Source organism: Gymnoscopelus microlampas, assembly GCF_963454915.1.
Source record: "Gymnoscopelus microlampas genome assembly, chromosome: 9".
Taxonomy (NCBI): Eukaryota; Metazoa; Chordata; class Actinopteri; order Myctophiformes; family Myctophidae; genus Gymnoscopelus; species Gymnoscopelus microlampas.
This window is the reverse complement of record NC_139946.1, coordinates 54,703,513-54,716,012: the sequence shown is the minus strand read 5'-3', so window position 1 is coordinate 54,716,012 and position 12,500 is coordinate 54,703,513.

Below are 12,500 nucleotides of genomic sequence, written 5' to 3'. Positions count from 1 at the left end.
GTTACGATGTAGAGGGGGTCCCTGCTCCATCTCTCTCTCAGCTAGGGGGTCCTTGGCCTGAAAAGGTTGAAGACCCCTGTGTTAAGGTATCAGCTCTAAGAGGGTCTGTTAAGGTAGCCTGGTGCATTGAGGGCTGTAAGAGGGTCTGTTAAGGTAGTGCGGTGCTACTGAGGTCAGTGTTAATAGGTTTATCCTGCTGTTATGATGACAAACCCTCTCCCTACGGTTAGACACAGATTAGCTGCTGCCTGCCGCTAACATTAGCCTGTCCCTACGTGACTGCACACACACACACACACACACACACACACACACACACACACACACACACACACACACACACACACACACACACACACACACACACACACACACACCTTGTGGACTTATTTAACAGGACCTGAGTTGACTCTGTACTGTTTTCCCTCTTCTACACAAAACATAGCTGATCTGCAAGCTCAAGCTACAGTACGAGCGTTGCAATCTGTTGTGAGCTTGTAGATCTGCAATTTTTGCCTAATGTTTTTCACCCCAGAATATGGATGCTGGGGTTCCAGTGGCTAAAACACTGAAGGCAATGTATTCTATTCTATTGAAAAATAATGCAACTGTCATGTTTAACCATTTAAGCCCTGTACAAATAACAAAGCTAAAATAGCCAATTGTGAGCTTGTATATCTGCTCTATACAGTGGTTAGCATTGCCTATTGAAAAATAACTAATGCAACTGTCATAATTATTAAAGGTATAGTTCACCCAAAAAAATGACTTTTTTATATTAGCATAACGTACAGACTCAGTGACATTAGTGACATAGTGACATTAGTGACATAGTGACATTAGTGAGCTGAAGAGGTGTCTCTGTATTTTGTCCCCACCCTAAAGACATCCTGTGTCTTATGTTCTTCCAGTTCTGCTCTCTCTCTCAAAATCACAGAACGTCTCTTGACTATCAAGCCGTTATCCGGGACGACAAGGACAGGAGGATAATTTAACCTGATTGTCACACAAGCTGCCTGAATGCATCATCTCTCACATCAACACAATGTGTTTTTTGGGCTATCCATCCATCCAATGGCCAAAAAATAAAACATTGTGTGATATGAGTCAGAGGCATGATAAACGGAAGATTAATCTTCCTCTTGAGTGCCAGCCTCTTTCTTTTTCTCATTTAATGGCACATGCATACTAGCAATTTACTATTCTATTCTGTTGATTGAATCTAAAAATAGAAACACTGGGACCATTTGTGCCTCGAAGTCACCATGACACTCTGTTCTGTTCTGGTCTGTTCAATCTGTTCTGTTCTTGGTTTAAGCACTTTAACCATTATCTTTTTGGGCTATTCACAAATACCAGATCTACAAGCTCATAGCGTGGCAAACATTTTGAAAATATGAGTTCAGTTGTGAGCTTGTAGATCTGCCAAAAGGTTTAACAAAAAGTTGAAACATTTTCTTGCTTATACTTTGGTACTCTAAGTATATCTTTATAGCAATGTTTTTGCAACTTACATTTTGAATATGGGACTTTTACTTGTAATAGAGTATTTCTACAGTAAATTGTGGTATTGCTATGTTTTACTTAAGTAACAGATCTATAAGTACGTCTTCCACAGCTGTGTGCAGCTGTGCAGAGAAACTCATCCCGGGTTATTTTTAGTAACTTGACCGGTTCCACTGATAAGAGCAAACAACTGACCGTGTCTGTTAGCTTAGCTTAGCGCTACATGACACAGCATGGCTAATCACTATTAGTGCTACACAACAGCTGTGTGTGTGTGTGTGTGTGTGTGTGTGTGTGTGTGTGTGTGTGTGTGTGTGTGTGTGTGTGTGTGTGTGTGTGTGTGTGTGTGTGTGGCATGAGGAAAGTCATTTAAAGCATGTTTTCCGGCACGTTCTGCATCAGTAGACTCCAGGTTATTGTACAATGCTGCAGTGGTTCTCAAAACTTTCAGGCCGAGACCCCCCATATTAATCATATTTGATCTGGGGACCCCCACCTTGACAAGCACTTGGTGACTTACGTCCTGACTGTACTGTACTTACAGTAGGGGAAAACCGGGACGAACGGCGCGGAGGGACAGTTGCAAGTCGGACCTTTTTTCATGTTACACTTAAAAGTCACATCCGGCGACATCACCCTTTTCTTCTTCGGTCGAAAACATCAGAGACGATTTTTTCCCCAGTTCTGATCAAAATTGGCAGAGTTGAAGGCACTTTTGTGTATTTCCACATTGCAGTAAAAAATACCCTATTTGAGTGTTTTCCATTTGTACTGCTGTGTTTATTTGGTGCCGATTGTAAATGGATTTTGTCTGTTAGGCTAATCTGTGGGCTAACTCTCAGTGAAGGTTCCATTGAAAAATATTCATTAGCTTTTGTGCTAGCTAGCAAAACATCCGGGGAGGGCAGGGAGGGACGAACGGCGCATTACGCCACTCGGTGCATTACGGACAGGGAGGGACGAACGGTGCATGTGTAACACAAAGTTGAGGAAACAGACTGAGGCGACATTAACATGATACATTTATTTGACTATCAGCATGGTCATTTGCTCGTAGGATTCTACTGAAGCATCAATGAGCGTTAGATGCCAGAAATGTAACTTATGTGCTTGTTATTGGACATTTCATCCGACCGCGCCGTCCGCCCCCCCCCCATGTATGCACCGTTCGCCCCGACTGGTGGCCGTGTGCGGAGAGTAGCGCAACGCCACTTTACTTACCGATTGCGTTGGACTCGTTTCACTAAAATTAAAACGGACTGCGGGTAATGGGAGAGGACAAGTGTCTCTTGTTCACAAAAAAGTATGGTTACATGAAATTAATTCATCTCTGTGCAGGGAGGGAAATAGAAAAGGGTGCGCCGTTTGTCCCCGCCCTCCCCTACCTACTATAGCCTATAGGTGGATTTATGTCACACCCTTTTACACTGCGCTATACAATATATGCACATTGTACATTCAACCATTCACACACATTCACCTAACGTACAGACGCACCGTCTATCTGCTGACGGACTGACCAGGTGACAGTGTTATTTATGTTGTCTCTCTCTCTCTCTCTCTCTCTCTCTCTCTCTGCCAGGTGTTCTGTCGTTAACATTGAGTGACTTGCTCAGGTGCTGACCCCTCAATGACCCCTGACCTCCCCTTATACTGCTGTGTGTGTGAAAGGTCAAAGGGTCAAAGGGAAAGCAGTGAAGTTGAGAACATCCCTAGTTTTCTCTGCTGTCACTTCCTGTCTGCCTGAAAAACATGTGTGTGTGTGTGTGTGTGTGTGTGTGTGTGTGTGTGTGTGTGTGTGTGTGTGTGTGTGTGTGTGTGTGTGTGTGTGTGTGTGTGTGTGTGTGTGTGTGTGTGTGTGTGTGTGTGTGTGTGTGTGTGTGTGTGTGTGCATCGTGCATAACACATTTGTGTGTGTGTTCTTGCGTGCGTGCATCCATGCATGCACATGTATTGTATGTGTGTGTGCGTACACTCCGTACAGTACAGTATGTGCATACTGCATGTGTGCTTTTGTGCATGTGTGCGTGCCTATGTGCATACTGCGCATGTGTCCGTACATGTGTGCGTGCATGTGTGCTTCTGTGCATGTGTGCGTGCATGTGTGCTTCTATGCATGTGTGCGTGCATGTGTGCTTCTGTGCATGTGTGCGTGCCTATTTGCATACTGCGCATGTGTCCGTACATGTGTGCATACTGCATGTGTGTGTGCATGTGTTCGTTTGTGCATCCGTGCATGTGCATGCATGCATGTGTAACATAAGTGCAGGTTGCAGACAGAATAGGTTTCCATGACTGCAGCGTCTGAATGCTCAAAGATAAGATAAGGTTAGTGAACATAAAGCTACAGATAAAGCATGAAACCCATAGAAAACTGAATAGAATAATAAAACCACATGTTTCTGTTTGACAGAATGAACAGTATCAGCAGGTTCATGTCTGTTAAACAGCTGAGACCTGAAGATATTTAAAGAGTCAACAGCTGTGTGTGTGTGTGTGTGTGTGTGTGTGTGTGTGTGTGTGTGTGTGTGTGTGTGTGTGTGTGTGTGTGTGTGTGTGTGTGTGTGTGTGTGTGTGTGTGTGTGTGTGTGTGTGTGTGTGTGTGTGTGTGTGTGTGTGTGAGAACAGAGTGTGTAGCTAGCCTGCAGCTGAAAGCAGTGGAGTTTGTACTTTGTCTCACAAAGACAAGTCTAACATGCTTCAGCCAGATGTGTGTAGTTGTGTGTAGAAGGTTGTGTGTAGTTGTGTGTAGAGGGTTGTGTGTAGTTGTGTGTAGAAGGTTGTGTGTAGTTGTGTGTAGAAGGTTGTGTGTAGTTGTGTGTAGAGGGTTGTGTGTAGTTGTGTGTAGAGGGTTGTGTGTAGTTGTGTGTAGAAGGTTGTGTGTAGTTGTGTGTAGAAGGTTGTGTGTAGTTGTGTGTAGAGGGTTGTGTGTAGTTGTGTATAGAAGGCCTCAGTGCTCAGTCAGTCAGTAGGACAAGTTGAACATATAAAGCAGTGCTTCTCAAACTTTTTCATGTCAAGGACCCCCAAATGGACACTTATTAGCCCGCGGACCCCCATTTGAAAAGATACATTTTAAGGACCCCCAGTTTGACATGCATTAGGACTACGGACCCCCATTTAATGGCATTTCTATCTCTGGGACCCCAATTCATATTGAAAAATCAATGTTATCTTAACTCTGATAGTGTACAAATGGAACCAAATGGACCCGACCAAATGGACCCGTTAGGGTCCATTTGGTCCATTTGTACACTATCAGAGTTACAGACCCATAAGGGTCCATTTGGTTCCTATCCATCATTTAGCTGGGGACCCCCTGGAACCCCCTCAAGGACCCCTGGGGGTCCCCGGACCCCACTTTGAGAACCAATGATATAAAGAAGATGAATACCTGGGTGGGGTTCTTCAGTAGAGACCCTAACCCATATAAAACACTGGAGCATAGACTGGGGTCTGCTGCAGGTTGTATTCATTAGCAGGAGGTGACTGAAGACCCCCTCCCCTCCCCCCTCCTCCCCTCCATTAAGACATCCTGTGTTCAGTGTGTTCTTTAATCTTCCATCTGTGCTTCTCTCTCAAATCACAGAACGTTTCTCTGGCTGCAGCCTGTGTTCACGAGGACCAGGCTGGATGATTGAAATCAATGGTTTTCAACCTTTTTCATGCCAAGGACCCCTAAATTCATATACATTTGGCCGCGGACCCCCATCTGAAAATGAAAAAAAAAGATTTTAGTTAAAAATGTTCACTGAAAAAAAATATATATATATTCAAAGACATGCACACATTTTTAAGATTTTTGAATAGCTACAGCTAGGTGGTTAAAATGATTGTGACGCTATATTAACTAATGTAACTAATATCACTGGGGACCCCCTGGTACCCCCCCCTCAAGGACCACTGGTGGTCCCCGGACCACTGGTTGAGAACCACTGATTTAAATGATGGTCACTGCATGCTTCCTGAACGCACGAGTTGAACAGTGGTCAGTGTAAAGTAACTAAGTGCATGTACTCAACTGTACTTAAGTAACATTTTTACTTTACTTGAGTATTTCCAGTTTCCAGTACTTTTACTCCACTACAATTATTTGAAAACTATAGTTACTTTGTAGATTTTGATTATTATTACAAAACATACATTAACCACTTCAGCCACATTTCGGCCATTTGAAAATAGCAAAGCTCACAATGCGTCGCGATTGTGAGCTTGTAGATCTGCTATTTAGAATTCTGGACTTTTACTACAGTATTTCTATATTGCAGTATTGATACTTATACTTAAGTAAAAGATGTGTTTTTGTAGAGTACATCTGCTCCAGTGTTGTATTTCGGTCGTCTCTTTTGGAGGAATGTTTTCTTTTTCTTATATTGAGTTTGTACTTGTGTGTGTGTGCAGGAACACACTTCCTGCCAAGCTACGATGGACGTCATCATCAGGACAGAGTTGGCCTCAGGCTGAAAGAACATTTAACATCATCCTGAGAGTGAGAGAGAGAGAAGTTTATCTGTGATCTGCTTCACTGACTACTGAACTCCCTTTATTTTATGGAAAACAACGAAACTTATGGAGTTTAATAATAATAATAATAAACTGTATTTATATAGCACCTTTCATGACATAAATGCAGCTGAAAGTGCTTTACAGAGAAAGACAGACAAAAAATATAAACAAAACACAGAGCAAAAACTAAAAACATTAGAGCAATGGCAACAATAGAGCGATGGCAAAAAACAATGGCAAGAAATAAAGGCTAAAAATAAAAGGCAGTGGGTCAAGCAAAGACAGAGACAACAACACACAAAGACAGAAGTAACAACACAGAGATTCAGAAGAAACAGAATCAACTAAAAGCAAGAGTGAAGACTCCCTCTCAGCTGTCCTGTGAAATATCCTACAACCTTTTCAGGCCAAGGACCCCCTAGCTGAGAGAGAGGTGAAGCAGGGACCCCCTACTCTATATTGTATAAAATTGTGTTTCAGATTCAACTTTTTTTGTTTACTTAGTCTGCTCTTTTTTCCCTCTACACCAATACCTCTTTGCCAAAAATAGCCGATCTTCAAGCTCACAACGCCTCGCAGCGCGAGGCGTTGAGAGCTTGAAGATCGGCTATTTTTGGCTAAAGTTCTCCTCAGAATAGGGATGCTAGGGTTGAAGTGGTTAATGCGAAAAAATAAATCATATTACACAAAGATTATGGCGGACCCCCTGTAGTAACTCTGAGGACCCCATAGGGGTCCCGGACCCCCTGTTGAAGACCCCTGTCCTACAGTGTGTGATCCTTAGACGACCATCAATCATCTAGGGTGTGAAAACCACAACGATATGTGACAGCCGACAATCAGATGACTCCCCGACCACTTTAGTGTGTACAGTACCTGCTCTAAGCAGAGAGAGAGAGAGAGAGAGAGAGAGAGAGAGAGAGAGAGAGAGAGAGAGAGAGAGAGAGAGAGAGAGAGAGAGAGGACAGAGACAGATGTGAAAGTTTTCAACTTTGTGACTCCATCGTCGGCACGTTTGTCTTGTTGTGGTTCAGTTCCCACATGAAACACACATCAACTCTATATGTAAGCTGCATGCAGTAAATAACTGTGTGTGTGTGTGTGTGTGTGTGTGTGTGTGTGTGTGTGTGTGTGTGTGTGTGTGTGTGTGTGTGTGTGTGTGTGTGTGTGTGTGTGTGTGTGTGTGTGTGTGTGTGTGAGACTCACAGAGCTGGTTTTCTTTGGTGTGAACAACATCACAGCGAACGTTCCCAGAAGGAAGGATTCATTTAATTGATCAAATCCAGCTACACACACACACACACACACACACACACACACACACACACACACACACACACAGAGCCCGGGATCGAACCCTGAACATGGTGGTCCAACAGGCAGGTGTTCTACTCATTGAGCTGCATCCAGACACTGACATAATATCTCATTAAATCCACTTATATTTAAGTTATAACATTAGTGATCATTACTATGATTCAGTCTCAGGGTGGGGCAGTGCCCTGCCCACCACCAGGAGGTTGTGGGTTCCAAAAAAATAAATAAAAGTACATTAATAATTCAATGTGATGCTGCTATGATATATATCATCTTATCTTATGTTATCTTATCGTCTCTGATCATCTTCTTAGTCAGAGCAGCTGTGGATGAGATGACACATGAAAGACTGTCACTAACAACCCAACCCTGACTCTCACACACACACACACACACACACACACACACACACACACACACACACACACACACACACACACACACACACACACACAGTGAGTTGTGTAACCGCCTCATTAGCGTGTTATCTCGTTACAAATTAAGATTGTTTGCAGAAAGATTTCCTGGAAGAGAAATTAAACGATGTGTCACACACATGTACAATACACCATAGAGAGATGAATAGACAGACAGACAGACAGACAGACAGACAGATACTGTACATATAGATAGACTGACTGACCTGTAGGTAGCAGAGGTTGCATTAGGCCGGTAATTTGCTGTTTTTGTATTTCTTTATGACAAAAAAACAACTCATTTTATTATCACTGCAAATCAGACACATTTAATCTCTGCAACTGTGTTATCTCTCTCTCTGAATATTACGTCTACATTCAATCTCTCTCTCTCTCTCTCTCTCTCTCTCTCTCTCTCTCTCTCTCTCTCTCTCTCTCTCTCTCTCTCTCTCTCTCTCTCTCTCCCCCTGAAAAGCTTTTTTAGGGTAACACTTGCTGCAGTAGCTTTTTCCCTCAGCATATGTTTTTTTGGTACGTCTGTTTTAGTTATTTTCGTTTAGTGTGGGTGTGGGAGATCACTGGAGTCTAGTTTTGGGTTTATGTTAGGGGTTCAGTTTAGTGTATCGTTTGGTCTTTGTTTGGCCTTAGTTTAGTGTATCGTTTGGTCTTTGTTTGGCTTCAGTTTATTTGTGTATTGTTTGGTTCTGGTGGTTTAGATAAGAACAGCAGGGTTGGAGCAGTAGGCTTGGAGCTCCAACGCTTTTTGGTTTGTTTTTATTTTGAACTTGGAGTTTGGTTTTATTCTGTCTTTTCATAAACCCTTTGAAGGTCTTGTTGGTGACTCCAGGTCTTGTCTTGGTTTCATAATGTTTCTATCTCTGTCTGAACCCAGAGATGTTTATAGAGACACAACATTATTTACATGTCACCGCTGTCATCATTATGTCTAAAACTGTTACTTTTCAGGAAATGGAAAAAAGAACATGAGTTTGAACCTTTAATTCACCTGCGTGATTCCCATAGCTCACATTCCTGCACTCGCACCTGATTTTAATTAGTTGGATAAGGTTCCTTATCCAAGTTAGTTTTAAAGGAGACACACCATGAATTTCACTTTTTTTTATTTTGCTGGTATTTTTTGGGCTCCCCAGTGTCTCTTGTACCCAAAACAATTATTGTTTTAACATTCAGTCATTCATTCTCATTTCAGAGATTTTCAGAATGGGCGTGTCTAAACAGGCCATCTCAGAATGGCATGTTTTCTTACATCACGAAACATTCTGCCCATGTATTTTGACAGACAGAATTGCTCAGTAGCACCCCTCTGCCCAACAGGACGTTTTGGTATTGCAGCTGAAAGTGCTTTATAAGCCTGAGAGAATTGACTTGGAATGAGTATATCTGAGTGTTGATTTAGGCTCAAACCTTTTGAAAATGGTTTGAGGGACATACACCATATGATATTAAATATATTTAAAAAAAATAAAAAATCATGGTGTGTCTCCTTTAATAAGGTTCCTTATACAGATACCCTGTATACACCAAAACAATGGCCAATTTGGTATCAAAAAGGTCATTCAATTGTAACTTTATAAATGTGCAGAGACCCTGTATACACTAAAACAATGTTACACATTAAGCTAATCATCTGGGGACCCCCCAGAATAATTTGGGGACCCCCCTGGGGGGTCCCGACCTCAAGTTTGGGAACCCTTGATGTAGGCGATGGCTGATTGAAGCTGAATCCAACCTAATCAGACTGAACTGGGTGTGACTACATAAATACACACCTGTTGTGCATCAGTCTAATCTAATGTAATGTAATGGATGCACACACACACACACACACACACACACACACACACACACACACACACACACACACACACACACACACACACACACACACACACCAGATTAAAGCAGTCATCCTCTCACACATCTGCTTGGACCATCTGATCTCATGCCACTCTCTCTCTCTCTCTCTCCAAAATAAATGTGTTTGAAGCGTCTATTACACCTTGTGGTTCTGTGGTTCTGTGGCCCGGGGCGGTGCTTCTCCCTGACATTAAGGCTGTTTGCAGTGGTGTAAACTAACTAAGTACATTTACTCAAACGTGCTGTACTTAAGTACAATTTTGAGGTACTTTTTCTTACTTTTACCGGAGTATTTCCAATTGTCTATACTTTTACTTCTACTCCAAATATTATACTTTTACTTCCACTACAATGATTTGAAAACTTTAGTTACTTTGCAGGTTTACTTTACTTTTACAATAAGCCAGGGGTCTTCAACATTTTCAGGCCAAGGACCCCCCTAGCTGAGAGAGAGATGAAGCAGGGACCCCCTCTATATTGTATAAAATTGTGTTTCAGATTAAACTTTTGCTGCTCTTTTTTCCCTCTACACCTATAACTCTTTGCCAAAAATAGCAGATCTACAAGCTCACAACGCCTCGCAGCTTGAGGCGTTGTGAGCTTGTAGATCTGCTATTTGTGGCTTAAAGGAGAAATCCGGACATGTTAAGTGTTCTCTTTGATGTGTCTCTAATCACTCACCAACATTGAAAGGGACGTCGAGTTATTTCAGAGATTCCCCTTCGTCCAGCCCCTCCGTTGGCATAATGGGAGCCCGTGGAAGGCTGAGATGACGCAGCTTGCTTGTTTCTTCCATAGAACCTGGCGTCTATGGAAGAAACAAGCAACCTGCGTCATCTCGTTCTGCACGAATGGTGGCTCGTTCGCGACATTCACTGCATGTTTGAGTATCATGACACTCAACAATGAGCAGGAGTAGAGAAAAAAACTAACTTTGCATCGGTTATATTAGGCGAATTTCAGCCTTCCACGCGCCTCCCATTATGCCAGCGGAGGGGCTCGCCAGACTGGACGAAGGGGAATCTCTGAAATAACTCGACGTCCCTTTCAATGTTGGTGAGTGATTAGCGACACATCAAAGAGAACACTTAACATGTCCGGATCTCTCCTTTAAGTTCTCCTCAGAAAAGGGATGCTAGGGTTCAAGTGCATGTGAAAAAATGTTACATCACACAAAGATTTGGCGGACCCCCTATAGTAACTCTGGGGACCCCTGTTGAAGACCCCTGCAATAAGCCATTTAGCCGTTAGCTGTCTTTCTAAGGTCTTTTCCAGAAACTCTTTTCCATTCACCACGTACGGTTGCCTATAGAATTGGATTAAAACCCATCTGTAACTGCATAGACTATTGGTCTCAACACTTACTGCACTCCTGACAGAGGTTTGAGACCTTTGCTAAAGCTGTGTTTGTAAATCATTACTGTAGTTAATTAAGTTAAGGTTTAACTTCAAGGTGTCAGGAGGACAAAACACTAAAGTTCTGGCTCAGCGGTCCAGGCACCTATAGGCTCAGTGTAGCCTGATAGCGCGTCGCGGGTTCGACCCCCCGTTCCCGACGGCCTTTGCTTTACTGCAGGGGTTTTCAACCAGTGGTCCGGGGACCACCAGTGGTCCTTGAGGGGGTTCCAGGGGGTCCCCAGCCAAATTAATAGTTAGCAACCAAATTGACCCTTATATGTCTGTTACTCTGAGAGTGTACAAATGGAACCAAATGGACCCTAACGGGTCCATTTGGTTCCATTTGTACACTCTCAGAGTTAAATGAACACTGATGACGATGATACAGTGTAGATTGGGACCCCCAAGCCATTTAACTGGTTGAGTCCCTGGCATATCTTTTCAAATGGGGGCCCCTGGGCTAATATTTGTCAATTTGGGGGTCCTTGATGCGAAAAAGGTTGAAAACCACTGCTTTACTGGATGTCTCACTCCCCATCTCCTGTCAGCCTATACTGGCCTGTCAAATGAAGGCATTAAAGGCCAAAAATAAATCAAATCCCACAAACGTTCTGGTTTACGTCCAGCATAGTGAGCAATACCAACGACACACACACCGCCTGAAATGCCTTTGTTGTGATAATGACGTCTGATGTGGGAGATATATAGATGGAAACCACGAGGAGAACTACACAACTGTCTCTGCTTGGAACGTTGTGATGGATGTGTGTGTGTGTGTGTGTGTGTGTGTGTGTGTGTGTGTGTGTGTGTGTGTGTGTGTGTGTGTGTGTGTGTGTGTGTGTGTGTGTGTGTGTGTGGGTGGGTGGGTGGGTGGGTGGGTGGGCGGGCGGGCGGGCGGGCGGGCGTGCGTGTGCAGTACATTTACTCAAGTACTTTACTTAAGTACACTTTTGAGGTACTTTTACTTAACTGGAGTATTTCCAATTTTCAGTACTTTTACTTCTACTCCACTACATCAGAGGCAAATATTATACTTTTACTCCACTACAATTATTTGAAACCTTTAGTTATAGTTACTTTGTAGATTTTGAATATTATTACAAAACATACATTAACCACTTCAACCACTTGAAAATAGCAGATCTACAATAGCCGATCTTGCTATTTTCAAAAGATATTTATACATTTGAAAACTTGAAATGCGACATTCTGCATAATGAGAACTTTTACTCTTGGTACTTTAAGTACATTTTGATACCAATACTTTTGTACTTTTACTCAAGTAAATGTTTAATTTCGGACTTTTACTTGTAACAGAATAGCAGAATTGATATACTTTTACTTAAGTAAAACAACATGTGAGTACTATTTCCACCACTGTGTGTGTGTGTGTGTGTGTGTGTGTGTGTGTGTGTGTGTGTGTGTGTGTGTGTGTGTGTGTGTGTGTGTGTGTGTGTGTGTGTGTGTGTGTGTGTGTGT